A 14,425-nucleotide genomic window follows, 5' to 3' on the forward strand; every position below is an offset into this window, starting at 1 on the left:
TAAGGGGGTAGAGCCAAAAAGGCAGCTTAGTAGCAGAAAAAATGAAACCTCTCTGAGGATCCTTCCAATCCAGTTTTTTATAAGAATCTGAAAATGACAGGATTAAAAAACCAATAGCAATATGGGGTTCTCCTGCAGAAAAGAACTTGAAAGATAGACAGAGGAGGTTGATTTTCATGGGATAAAGGGGACCAAGAAATAAAACTGCTCACATAGGAGTGCTGGCTAACTGCCCCCCATCTACTGTACCAGGTTCTGAGCCTGGTCATAGACCAAATTTGATATCCTGGGACTCTGCTTAGACCAACAACAGAAAACTCCACACCTCACACCCATCCCTTGAAGTCCCAAGCCCTGACACCAGACTGCAGTGAGGTCTGAAAGTCTTGGACCTTTCAAACCTGCTCTGTGGCGAAAACCTAGCCCCAGGGCAAACTAGCTCACAAAGCTGAGTCCCACACTCCATTAGCAGAGTAGAAAGAATCAGCATCTTTCAGAATTCCTAATCCACAGGCCTGGGAAGATGAGAAAAGAGCAAAAGAAAAATACATAACCATTGAAAATTTCTGTGGATACAAAGACCAAGACACAGAGTCAATAGAGGTTGGTGAGATCCAAGCAATTACATGCAAACCTTCAAAGAAAAATGGGATTTGCTACAGACACTGGGAAACTCAAAAAGGAATTCAAAAAATCAAAGAAGAGAGGTAAAAAAAAATGGGGGAAATAAATGAAAGTAGTGCAAAAAGAAAATAGCAGTTTAAAAAGCAATATTGGTCAACTGGAAAAAGAAACACAAAAATTCAATAAAGAAGAGAGTTTTTAAAAAACAGAATTGACCAACTAGAAAAAGAGGATCAAAAAAATCATGGAATAAATTCAATATTTAAAAATTGAAATGGGCACATAGAAGCTAATGAATGCATAAGACATCAAGAAACAATAAAGCAAAATCAAAAGAAGAAAATATGAAATATCTCATTGAAAAAACAACTGACATGGAAAATAGATCCAACAGAGACAATTTAAGAATTAGTGGACTATCTGGAAGTCATGATAAAAAATCCCAACAACTAGACATCATATTACAAGAAATTATCAAAGAAAACTGCCCTGATAGTCTTGAACAGAGGGTAAAATAGAAATCAAAAGATCATGGATCATCTCCTGCAATAAGTCCCCAAATGACAATTCTTAGGAATGGTGTAACTAAGTTCAAGAGCTCCCAGTCCAAGGGGGAAAATACTGCAAACAGCTAAAAAGAAACAATTCAAATACCATAGAGCCCCAGTCAGGATTACAGGATCTGGCAGCTTCAACAATGAAAGATTGGAAGACTTGGAATATGATATTCTAGAAGGCAAGGGAAATGGGTTTACAACCAAGAACCACCTATCCATCAAAACTGACTATATTCTTTCAGGGTAAAATATGGTAATTTAATAAAGTAGAAGATTTTCAAGCATTCCTGAAGAAAAGATCAGATTTAATAGAAAATTTGATGTCCAAATACGAAATTCAAGAGAAGTATAAAAAGGTAAATAAGAAAGAAAAATTAAGGACCTCAATAAGATAATTGTTTTAATTTTCCTACATGGAAAGATGATATTTATAACTTAAATTTTTTATCATTATCAAAGTAGTTAGAAGTATATATAGATAGATGGTGTGGTAGTAAGCTGTTTAGGATGATATGCAAAAAAATCAAAGGCTCTCATTGAGAGAAAATGCAAGAGGGAAATAAAATGAAGTAAATAATATTCTATAAAGAGGTATTGGGCAGAGGAGAAACTATGAAAGTGGAAGGGAGGATAAGGGTGGTGGTGGGTAATACTTAAACCTTATTCTCATTGGAATTGCCTCAGAGAGGAAAAAACAGCCAGAATCACTGGAGTATAGAATCCTTTCTTACTGTATAAAGAAGCAGGAGAATAAGAAAGGGTGTGGTGGGGAGGGGAATAACATAAAGGAAGGAGAATTTAGGGGTAGTAATTAAAAGACCCTATGGAGAAGTAGGAGGAGAATAAGATAGATGGTGGTAGAAAGAGGAGTAATATAAGTAAGGAGGAGAGGGAATGATTAAAAGTAAAATACTATTGTGAAGGGAAAGATGAAAGTAGAAAGGGCAGGATTAAAAGAGGAAAACAAGATGGAGGAGAATACATAATCATAACTGTGAGTGTAAATGGTATGAACTCAGATGTAAAATGGAAGCAAATAGCAGAGTGGATTAAAAACAAGAATTCTATCATATGTTGTTTATAAGGAACACATTTGAGGTAGTTAGATACACAGAGTAAAGGTAAGGGGCTGGAGCAGAATCTATTGGGCTTCAATTGAGATAAAAAAAGCAGAAGTAGCATGATACCAAACAAAGCAAAAACAAAAATAGATATGATTTCAAAAGGTAAAGAAAGCAATTACATCTTGATAAAAGATACTATAGACAATGAAGTAATATCAGTATTTAAAATATATGTGCCAAATGGTATGATATTCATATTTTTAAAGGAGAAACTACAGGAACTGAAGGAGGAAATAAAGAGTACAACTATACTAGTAGGGGACCTCAACCTTCCCCTATCAGAATTAGATAAATCTAACCAAAACATAAATAAGAAAGAACTAAAGAAAGTGAATGAAATTTTAGAAAAGTTCTATTTAATAGCTATTAACAATTTAATAACCATTAAAATAGATGTAACAGTAAATATTTTTATAAACCCTTACCTTCTATAAAGCAAAAGAGTGGTAAGGGCTAGTCAATGGGGGTCAAGTGACTTGCCCAGGGTCACACAGCTAAGAAGTGTCTGAGGCCAGATTTGAACCTAGGACCACCCATCTCTAGGCCTGGCTCTCAATCCACTAAGCTACCCAGGTGCCCCCTAAATAAAAATTATTAATAATTTAATAAAATTTAATTTAACAGAAGAAAATTGAATAGGAATAAAAAGAAATATATCTTCTTTTGAGCAGCACCAGATATAAATACAAAAACTGGCCATGTACTAGGTCACAAAAACTTCATAATCAAATGCAAAAAAGCAGAAATAATAAATGTAACTTTTTTATATCATAATGCAATAAAATTTATAATTGAGAAGGGTTAATGGAAAGGAAAATTAAAAATTCATTGGAAACTCAATTATATAATTCTTCAAAATGGATGGGTCAGGAACAAATTATAGAAACAAACATTGATTTCATTAAAGAGAATGACAATGAGGAGACAACATATCAAAATTTATGGTATACAGTCAAAGCAGTACTCAGGGAAAATTTCTATCCCTGAATGCTCATATCAATAGAATAGAGAAAAAGAGATCAATGAATTGATCATGCAACTAAAAAATATGGAAAAAGAACTAATTAAAAATCCTCAATTAAAGACTAAATTGGAATTTCTAAAAATCAAAGGAGAAATTAATACATTTGAAAATAAAAGAACCAATTATATAGACCAATTTCCTTAATAAATACTGCTGCAAAAATCTTAAATAAAATACTAGCAAAGAGACTACAGCAATATATCACAAGAATTATTCACTAAGATCAGGTAGGACTTGTATCAGGAATGCAAGGCTGGTTTAATATTAGGAAAACTATGAGCATAATTGACCATATCAATAATCAAAATTACAGAAATCACACAATTATCTAAATAGATGCAGAAAAGCTGATGACAAAATGCAATATCCATTCTTATTGAGAACACTAGAAAGCCTAGGAATAAAAGGGCCTTTCCTTAAAATAATTAGTATCTATCTAAAACCATCAGCAAGTATCATCTGCAATGGGGATAAGTTAGAAGACTTCCCAATAAGATTAGGCATGAAGCAAGGATATCCATTAACAATATTGTACTAGAAATGATAGTTTTAGCAATTAGAGAAGAAAAAGAAATTGAAGGAATTAAAGTAGTCAATAAGGAAATTAAACTATTACCCTTTGTGGATGATGTAGTAGTAACCTTAGAGAATACTAGAAAATCAACTAAAAAACTAGTTGCAATAATCAATAATTTTATCAAAATGGCAGAATACAAAATAAATACCCATAAGTCCTTAGCATCTCTATATATTTCCAACAAAACTCAGCAGCAAGAGTTAGAAAGTGAAACTCCATTTAAAATCACTTTAGATAATATAAAATGCTTGGGAATCTATTTGCTAAGACAAACACAAGAATTGTATGAACACAGTTATAAAACACTCTTCACCTAAATAAAGTTAGATTTTAAAAATTGGAAAAACATTAATTGCTCATGAGAAGGCTCAGCTAATACAATAAAAATGACAATTTACCTACATTAGTGTACTTATTCAGTGCCATATCTATCAAACTACCAAAAAACTTTTTTTTATTTTTTTTAAAAACCTTACCTTCTGTCTTGGAGTCAATACTGTGTATTGGCTCCAAGGCAGAAGAAATGTAAGGGCTAGGCAATGGGGGTCAAGTGACTTGCCCAGGGTCACACAGCTGGGAAGTGTCTGAGGCCAGATTTGAACCTAGGACCTCCTGTCTATACAAAAAACTTTTTTTATAGAATTAGAAGAAATAATGAGAAGATTCATCTGGAAGAACAAAAGATTAAGAATATCAAGGGAATTAATTTAAAAAAAGAAAGATGGTGGCCAAGCAGTACCAGATCTTAACCTGTATCATAAAGCAATAATCATCAAAACAATCTGGTACTGGATATAGGAGGATGTACCAATGAGACAGATTAGGAGTAAATGACCTCAGTCGTCCAGTGTTTGATAAACTCAAAGATTCCAACTTTTGAATAAGAATTTACTATTTGACAAAAACTTCTGGGAGAATTGAAAAACAGTACAGCAAAAATTAGGTTTAGATTAATTTCTCACACCCTATACCAAGATAAGGTCAAAATGGGTATATGCTGTAAATGTAAAGAGCGATATTATAAGTAAATTAGAGAAACAGAATAGTTTACCTTTCAGATAGGAAGAATTTATAATCAAACAAGATAAAGAACATTATAAGATATAAAATGAATAATTTTTATTACACTAAATTTAAAACATTTTGTACAAATAAAACCAATGTAACCAAGAATAGAAGGGAAACTACAAATTGGGGGGATTTTAACAAATTTCTCTGATAAATGACTCATTTCTCAAATACACAAAGAACTAAGTCAATTTTACAAAAATCCAAGTCATTCTCTAATTGGTAAATGACCAAAGGATATGAATAGGCATTTTTCAGATGAAGATATCAAAGCTATCAATAATCATATAAAATATTCTAAATCACTCTTGATAAGATTATTCAAATAAAACACACCTCACACCTATCAGATTGGCCAATATGACAGTAAAAGAAAATGATAAATGTTGGAGGGGACATGGCAAAATTGGTACACTAATGCATTGCTGCTAGAATTTTGAACTGATACAACCATTCTGGAGGTCAATTTGTAATTATGCCCAAAGGATTATAAAACAATGTATATCCTTTGTTCTGGTAATAGCACTACTAGGTTTGTATCCCAAAGAGATTTTTTTTAATGAGAAAGGACCTATTTGTATAAAAATACTTATAGTTGCTCTTTTTTTGTGGTGGCAAAAAGAATTGGAAACTAAAGGGAGGTCTCTCAATTCAGGAAAGGCTGAACAAACTGTGATATGTGATAGTGATGGAATGCTATTGTGTTACATGCTATAGGAATAATGAAAAGGAATATTTTAGAAAAAACCTCCATGAACTGATGCAGAGTGAAATAAGCAGAACCAGGAAAACATTGTGCACAGTAACAGCAATATTGTGGAACAATCAAATGTGATAGACTTTGCTACTAACAACAATTCAATAATACAGAACAATTCTGAGGGCTTTATGAAAAAGAATGCTATCCACCTCCAAAGAAAGAGCTATTGGAGTAGTAATGCAGATGAAAGCATATGATTTATCACTTGTTTATTTGGGTATACATTTTGGAGTTTTTGTTTTGTAAGACTATTCACTTACAAAAAGGAATAATATGTTCATTTGTTTTATGTGATAAAAAATAAAAATAGTGTGGGAGGTGAAAGCAAAGGCAGATAACTGAGGATGAATAGAAAATTAAGGTTAAATTATCAGTGTTAATAAATATTCTAATGCATAGAATGAGTCATAAACTGGCATGAAAAAAAAAGCTGAAGGTCATATACTACCAAGTGTCTGGTTTTATTCATGTTGTTGGTAAGACAACTGAAGGAATGGACTATTTCATGGTATTGGGAACAATGATTAAGAAAAACAGGGAGAATCTTGGGCTAACCATGTTACTGACATGAATTTATGATCTCACGGAATAGATTCACTCTTTGTCAGTGCAGATTATGACCTTCTACATAGAACTCTTGTCAATGTTTTTCCATGAATCCCTTATAGCAGTCAATGTCCTGGGGGCCTTCCTGTGGTCCTTTGACAGTGCATGGTTAGCAGTAGGGCATCAGTTGCTCTGGCCTTGTTACTAGTACATCTTTGCTGTGATCATAGATCTATCTCATTACATCTTTTATGTTGCTTCTCTTGGACAATTGTACGTTGAGTGTCTTTCAAGCCATTTGGATTTACTGAGTCTTTCCATTGCTTTTTGGGTTACAGCAAAATGAACTATTTAGCTCCCAGTTTTCATCTATTTTTCTATCAGGGAGAATGACTCTTGGACTGATAAACATAACTACTTGGCTCAAAATGCTCACAACAAATAAAGTTAGAGCAAGTGAGGATATTTCTGCATTGGTTGAGTTTGAGTCCCTTGACTTGTTGGACTTTATCCTAGAAAAGGACTGAGGATCTGGAACATGTACTAATTGAACTAATGACTTTCTCATTTTTATAAAAGAATATGGAAAGACTGGAACAAAAAAGGAGAAAAGCATATGTTTTAACTACTTTTCAGAAAAGAAGGAAGAAAAGAGGGAAACATGTTGAAGGGAAAGGAGGAAAAAAGAAGGGAAGGAAGAAAGAAAAGAAAGAAGGAAGCAAGGAAGGAAGACAATGGAATATATAAACTACAGGCCATAGAATTTGCATTTGATGACTGGTAAATTTTAGAATACAGTCATCAAAATATGATTATGGAATATTTAGAAAAGGAAGCCATTAAAAGAATCCCTGCCCTTTGATCCAGCCATACCACTGCTGGGTTTGTACCCCAAAGAGATAATAGGGGAAAGTACTTGTACAAAAATATTTATAGCTGAGCTTTTCGTGGTGACAAAAAAAAATTAGAAAATGAGGGAATGCCCTTTGATTGGGCAATGGCTGAACACATTGTAGTATCTGATGGTGATTGAATACAATTGTGCTCAAAGGAGTGATGAACTGGAGGAATTCCATGTGAACTGGAACAACCTCCAGGAACTGATGCAGAGTGAAAGGAGCAGAACCAGGAGAACATTGTATACAATGAGAGACTGATACATTGTAGCACAATCAAATGTAACTGACTCTGCTACTAGCAGCAATTCAATGACCCAGGCCAATCCTGAGGGACTTGTGAGAAAGATACTAACCACAGCCAGAGAAAGAACTATGGGAGCAGAAATGCAGAAGAAAAACATATGATCGATCACATGGTTCAGTGGGGATATGATTAGGGTTTTGGTGTTAAAAGATCACTCTGTTGCAGATATAAATAGGTTTTGAACAATAATACATGGATATCCCAGTGGAATTACTTTTCAGATCTGGAAGAAGGAAGGAAAGGGGGGGGGAGGAGATCATGAATCATGTAACCGTGGAAAAAATATTCTAAATTAATTAATTAATTTTTATAAAAGGGGAAGCCATGATCACAAGAGCTACCTGTCCTTATCCAAATCAGGTCATACCAGGCTATCAGGGTTGGGGCAGGATAACACTGGTAGATTGGGGAAATGACAAGGAAACAATAAGCCTTCATAGCATCAGGGCATCCAATGGACTTACATTCCATTCTTGGGGACAAGATGATGGATAAAGCAGCTAAGCAGATTCAGACATGGTTGAGTAACTGACCAGATGCACAAAGATATTATTAAGGGGTTACTGTTTCCTTTGAAGGGCCTACTGAAGAGTGGAGAGAGCCCCAAGGCCCTCTCAGGGCTCTGGGCTGTTTAGCAATTACATCAACATGAATGCTACCTGGCATTTATAAAGCACTTTAAGATCCATACAGGGATTTATGGGGTAATTTCAGTTGAGAACCCCAGTACAGTGTGGTTAGTGCTATAGGTGCCACTATCAAGGAATGCTTTTATAATTGCAACATGCCCTATGGCTGGGAAGAAAAACTATCTCATGGGATCAAGGAGTAAGAATTTAAAGCCATCAAAGCAGCCTAGTAAACCAGTCTTGCAAGATTCTTTCCACATATGCAATTCTATCTTCTTCCTCCCAGTTTTCACACAAGTTCCTGTGACTGGGCTCTGCTTTCTCCTACCTCTCTCTCCACCATGAAGAACTTCTTTGGTGCTCCCTTCTACATGGGACCTCCTCTGGTCTCCTTCTCTGCCCTTCAGAGGGGGTGACTATTTAGTACACCAGCTCCAACTCACTTCCCTTTTTTGGCTACTCTCCAAAGGTCTGGCTGGGTCTCCCCAATCTCAGTTATCAGCTAGATCCCTGTAGGCTTCCACCTCTGCCAATACTCTTTGATGAGTTGCAGGGATGGTGTGCACAGCTGAGTTTTCCCCTAAAAACACACCTTTATCTACTTTTTTTCACCCCAAAGCTCCATGCTCTTAGGGAGACATAGTTGCCTTTATCCAGTAATGGAGGAGGAGGCTGCAGACTCTCTGACAGCTGGATGAATATCCCCCTCAAATTCACCCCAACCTCCCTTCTCCCTTTCGATTCTCTCTGGCTAGCCTCTTATAGACTTGTTTCCATTTTTTTTCTCATGAGAAGCTACTTCATGTATCAGATACAGAATGGGCCTTAGTGCCAGCAAGATGTGGCTTCAAGTGGCAGCTATGTGACTCTAGGCAACTCATTAACCTCTCATTGTGCTGTGCAATTCTCTAAGGCAAAGAAGGTGCTATTTTATTTCTCTTTTTTAAAAAAATCTATTCTCCCCCCCTCCCCCCCCCCCCCCCCCCCCCCCCCCCCCCGTGGACCTAGTCAAATCACAAGTCTGGTTCCTTTCTCTTTTTTGCCTATGGCTCTTCCCATCACCATTGTATTCCATTCAAATGGGCCTGCTCTGGTCCATGCCTGACTGGGGTCTAGAATGGGTCTGTGGGTCTAGAAGAAGCAGATGAGGGAGGGTGCTGGGGGAGTTGCCATCCAGGACCAACAACAACTGCTCGTCCTCCCACAACTTAGCTAATGTTCCCTAGTCATTGTCCGGAAGGAAGGGGCTCCCACAACCTGCAACCCAGAATCCCCCAGAGAAGATCAAACATCAAACAAAGTAAGGCTTAAGTTAGCCTGAGAGCAGACAAACCCGGGATCCACTTTCGCCCCATATTTTGAGAAGTTTCTTCAGAATGTGTTAGGGAGCGAACGGGGGGAATCATTGATTCGAGAAACTCCCTCCAGTTCAGGTGAGCACCTTGTCTGCAAGTTCTTGTCTCCGAGATCATTGGTAGAGCATCCCTGGAGAAGGGAAGTGATCTGCTCCGAGTACCACAGCCAGTAAGTGTCAGAGTCGGGAGTCCAGCTTCAGCCTTCCTTGTGACGGCATGAATGAGCCCCACAGCCTCCAGTGCTGCCCCCAGCCCCAAGCATCCCAAACTAGGGTCAGAGCCATCAGATCCTCATTTAGCCTGGTCTTCACTGGGGAGAAGGCAGGGGAGTCAAGTATAATGCAGAGTTTGAGCGATTTTACCCCTCCTTTGTGCCTCACCTTTCCAAATCTTTCCCGTTCGATGTTCTTGCCATCTGCATAAGCTACAACACTGACTTTTAACTGAGATTCCCCGCTCCAAATAATCTGTAGCGCAACAGGACACAGACAGGATTGATCTGGGACTTAGCGAAATTGAGGCAACCTTATTAATAATTAAAATAGAATGGGAACAGGCTTTAAATAACAGAGCTGAGTGTTAGAACAAGAAACCACTTTGAAATGGAGAGAGGAAAGATGAAAGCAAGAGGGGGGAAAGGATCACTGTCTTTGGGGTCTTTAAAGGTGAACAAAGCTGCCACGTTCTCTGCCTCCGGTTATCTTGACCCCAGCCATATAGTTGCCTCCCAGCTGGGTCAAGGCAGTGGCAATGACTCTATTGACTGTCACTCCTTCCAGCTCTCTACTCACTTGAAATGGGTCCCGAAGGCATCTTTCTCTGGCCTTGTGTCTACTTCCCCAAGTAGATGGAGGTAGATGCAGCATAACGGCCAGGCCTTACCATTTCCTGATACTCCCCCTTGTCATGTTCATTTATGGGGGATGAGAGGAAATGTGCACATTTCTCAGCATGGGAAGTGGGGCAATGGAAGCCGGCAGGGTGAGGAGGATCAGGGGAGATTGAGAGGGGCATGTCCCTGGACTGGACTGTGAAGGGGATAGGGCTCTTTGTGGCATATGCGGCAGGCATTTCAGCACAGCCTTCGCCAAGACTGGGTTCACATTGTGGAGGTGTTTAGATGTTTACTGAGGAAATGATGCCTAATCGTAGAAGTCAAAGGGAGCAACAAGAGCACAGCAAGGAGAGCAGCGCCGTGATCGGTGACTTTGGCCACCACAGTGAGGATGCACAGCAATGCAGCAGCAGCACTTGGTCACAAGGGGGCCTTTGGTGAGGCGCTTAGTTCTGGAGGATCTCAGTTTCTGAATCTGTAGGTAAAAGATGCTCCAAGCCCCTCCCTCGATGATTACACAGGACCAGGAGAGAATCAATTAATCAGAAGTATGAGTTGCATGTTCAGCTCTAGACATCTCTATTGACTCAATCAATCAAACACATTAAATTAACATATTGCCTGGAGGTTACTATGAGCGTACACACAAACAGAGATCTATGTGTATAAATGGCTGCGATTCTTAAATCTCCTCCATCACGCTTGGTCTGGCACCCAGGATTGTGCACACCCACTACATGGGCATGGGCTCGCCAAGGACAAATCAGAAATAACCACCTGCCCCCTGGGCTGTCCCAAGCCAAGCCTGAGCCACCATGGGCACGTGTGAGGTAGAGAGCAGCCTTGGGAGTTCGCTCACTTCCTGGGGACAGGGCAGGGCGCCAGCTGGTGCTAGGAGCTCGAGCAGGGAGGAGGCCCGCAGGCAGCTTCCCTTCAGATCGGTCATGTGAGTCCAGGACTGATTCCCTTCTCTCCCTTGGCCTTCGGGCTTGAACTCCCTCTGGCTCTGCCAGAAGGCTGAGTTCACCTCTTTCCTCGGCCAGTCTTGCCTTCTCTCCCTCTCCTTCTTTCTTACTCCCCTTGAGATTAAACTGCCATAAAACTCCATTCTGGCTTGTTTCATTTAGGAATTTCATAAGTGAAATCCTTGGCGACCTTAAAGTAATATATATCAGTCTTTTAAAGTGATTTCAATATCACATGGCTTAATATATGTATATAACCTATTCAGCCATTTTAGAAGTCCAGTGGAGACATGGAGTTCTATCTAGCTCCTTGGGAGGAAATCCCTTGGGGCCAGGAGATGAGCATTTGTGCCACCCCCACCCCCCCACTTCCACCAGCAGCCTTCTCAGATCATGATCTTGAAAAGGAGAGTGAGAAGACTATAACTTCTCAGCTGTACCATAGCACTGGCACCCTGATGTCAGTGTCTTCTGTGGAAACCAAGCCTCAGGAAAATGTTGTGAGGGCCCCCCGAGAAAGACAAAGACCTGCATCCAAAGAACTTCTCAGGAGATGTTTTATGACTTAGCTCCTTTGCCATGTGATTGACTCTAAGACTGAGTTTAATTTTTCCTGGGATTTCTATGAATTTCTCAATGAATATACCCCTAGTTCTCTGGAAGTTGCTTTGGACAACTACTAATCATGTGAAATACAAGAGTGGGGGGTCATAATCAGCCTCCCTCCAACTCTCTCTGACCTCTTAGGGTCTCCTAGAACTCTGGAGAGAGAAGTGGAATCTAGCCATTGGCAACCTAGACTGCCATGCGAGCGAGGGTTAGGAGAAGGAAGCACATAGCGCACACACTTCGCGTGAGAGGGTTAGAGTCGATTTTCCAAGGAATCTCCCAGCTCCCAATCTGCAATTCTATGATCCCTGGTGATGGGGACTGAAGACTGATGCATGGAGAGAAGGAAACAGATCAGCCACCATCACGCTGCCACAGCAGTTCTCATCCATAGAGAATCCGTCTTAATTCTAGCTTTCCCTACCCTTATCTCTAAGTATCTACGAAGTCTTGTTGATCCTACTTACACAACATATATCTTATCTGACCAGTTGGGAATGTATTGAAGCAACTACCTCCAAGACCATTGTCCTTGGAAGGATGATAGGATTAGATGGGAAGGAGAGGCCGTTGGATAGTCCCGTTTGGGTCCTGTTTGGGTCCCTGCATTGACAAAGGCAAGCACTGAAGTACAGGGAGGTTGTCTCTTCAGCAATGATAAGGGAATCTCCTTTGAGGAGAGCCTTGGGGGTAGTGCTATAAAGCTGGAGTCTCCTTTACCCACTGGGGGCAAAAATGAGCCTCACTAGAAAGCACTGAGTTTGCCTCACCACGTTTCTTCCCTTTCCGAGGGGATTTGAAACCAGGCGATTGCATCATGAGTGGGAAAGACTGGAGAGGTCCTGGGACAAAGGAAGAGCCCGTTTCCAAAGGGAGAGTAAAGTAGTTTAACAATTATATATTATTTTTTTGATATAGTAATAAAGATTGGGAATATGAAAACCCCATAAAAACATGACCCCTGTCCTCTGGAAGCACACATTGCAATGAGGAGACAGCATGCACGTAACCAAGTATAAATAAGATATGAACAGCAGAAAGGAAAAGTAATCCTAGAGAGGAAGGCACTAACAACTGACTGAAAGATGGGATTTGAACTGAGAGCTGAAGGAAGACTGTAAAGACAAAAGGTAAAAGTAAGGAGGGAGAGCATTCCAGGCATGGGGGACACAGCCAGTACAAAGGCTGGGAGAATGGAGATGGAGTATTCTCTCTAAGAAAAACACATAGGCCCGTATGGTTGGGTAACAGCTTGTATGAGTGTATGAGGCATAGGAAGACTAGAAGAGGAAGGGGCCAGAGGATGAAGGGTTTTGAATGTCAAATGGGGCAGAGAACAAGGGAAAGTGTATTGTTTTGTAAGGAGTCCTTCCTGTATATTTCGTCAAACACTTTTCTTACCATCTAAAGCCCTTAGAGTCTGACACCAAGCTCCTTCCTGACTGGTTTCACTTGACTTCCTCTCATCCTCTGAATTCCAAGAGGCAGGCCGGCTCATGCCTGTGAATGGAGCCCTACTCTACAGACCTTGGGGCCTCCTCCAATAACCAGAATGCTTTCCCTCCTGATGTCTGCCCTCTGGAGCCTCTGGTTTCTTTCTTAAAACCCTAAATTGTTGACACTTCCTCATTTAAAATTATGCAATTCTTTTATGTTGGCTTATCTTTGTATATGTTCCCAACACCCAAGAAGGCATGCTCCTTGAAGGCAGATCTTGCTTTGTTTGTTCTCCTTGTCCACGGTGCCTGCAACACAATAGACACTTAATAAATGCTTTCAAGTGGAATGAAATGAATGGAATTCTGCCTTTTCTGTCTGAACTATGGATTGTTACCGTGAGTGCTTGCATGAACATTGTTTTCCTTTTATCCCCCAACTGTGGAAAACTTGACAAGATCTCTCTTCAGAGCTATTTGAGACCTACGATTTGGCGACTCTAGCCTTGAATTGAACCTAGAATGTAGAAGTCCAGAGGTTTCCGTGCCAGGTGGCCATGGGCCACACAGAGGGGTGCATAGAGGATCAGGTAGGAGGGAGGACTACCCAAGAGTCACCTGGCAAGTCAGTGGCAGAGCCATACTCCTTCCTCTTAGCCCTCAGCACGTTGACGTCATTTCTGAGCACCAAAGGCAGGAGCATGGCCTGATTATGATAGTTTACTCCTAACCAACTGGAAAGCTTTCTTATGCTTACCACCATGGTAGACATATTCCTGATCCTATGTAGGCTGTGCCAGGAGAAGCTTCCAGGACCCAATAGGTGTCACTGAGCCTTTTCACACATGACTAGTAAGGGGGATCCTAGGCTGGAAGGGACTTTGAGAACACGAAGACCAAAGGATATGGAGGCTCTGGGAGTGAAAGCAGTTTTATTCCAGGACATACAGAAAGCTGTGACAGCCTAGGAACCAAATCCAAGGTCCCTCGATTAAATGCCAAACAGAGACGTTTATAATTTGATCCTGGAGGTAATAGGAATTTACTTCCTCTGAACTATGTAATTCTGAAGTCTAGGACGCAAGTCAGAAGAGTGATTGCCAATCCTGAAAA

The sequence above is a fragment of the Monodelphis domestica genome, chromosome 1, assembly GCF_027887165.1.
Source record: "Monodelphis domestica isolate mMonDom1 chromosome 1, mMonDom1.pri, whole genome shotgun sequence".
Lineage (NCBI taxonomy): Eukaryota > Metazoa > Chordata > Mammalia > Didelphimorphia > Didelphidae > Monodelphis > Monodelphis domestica.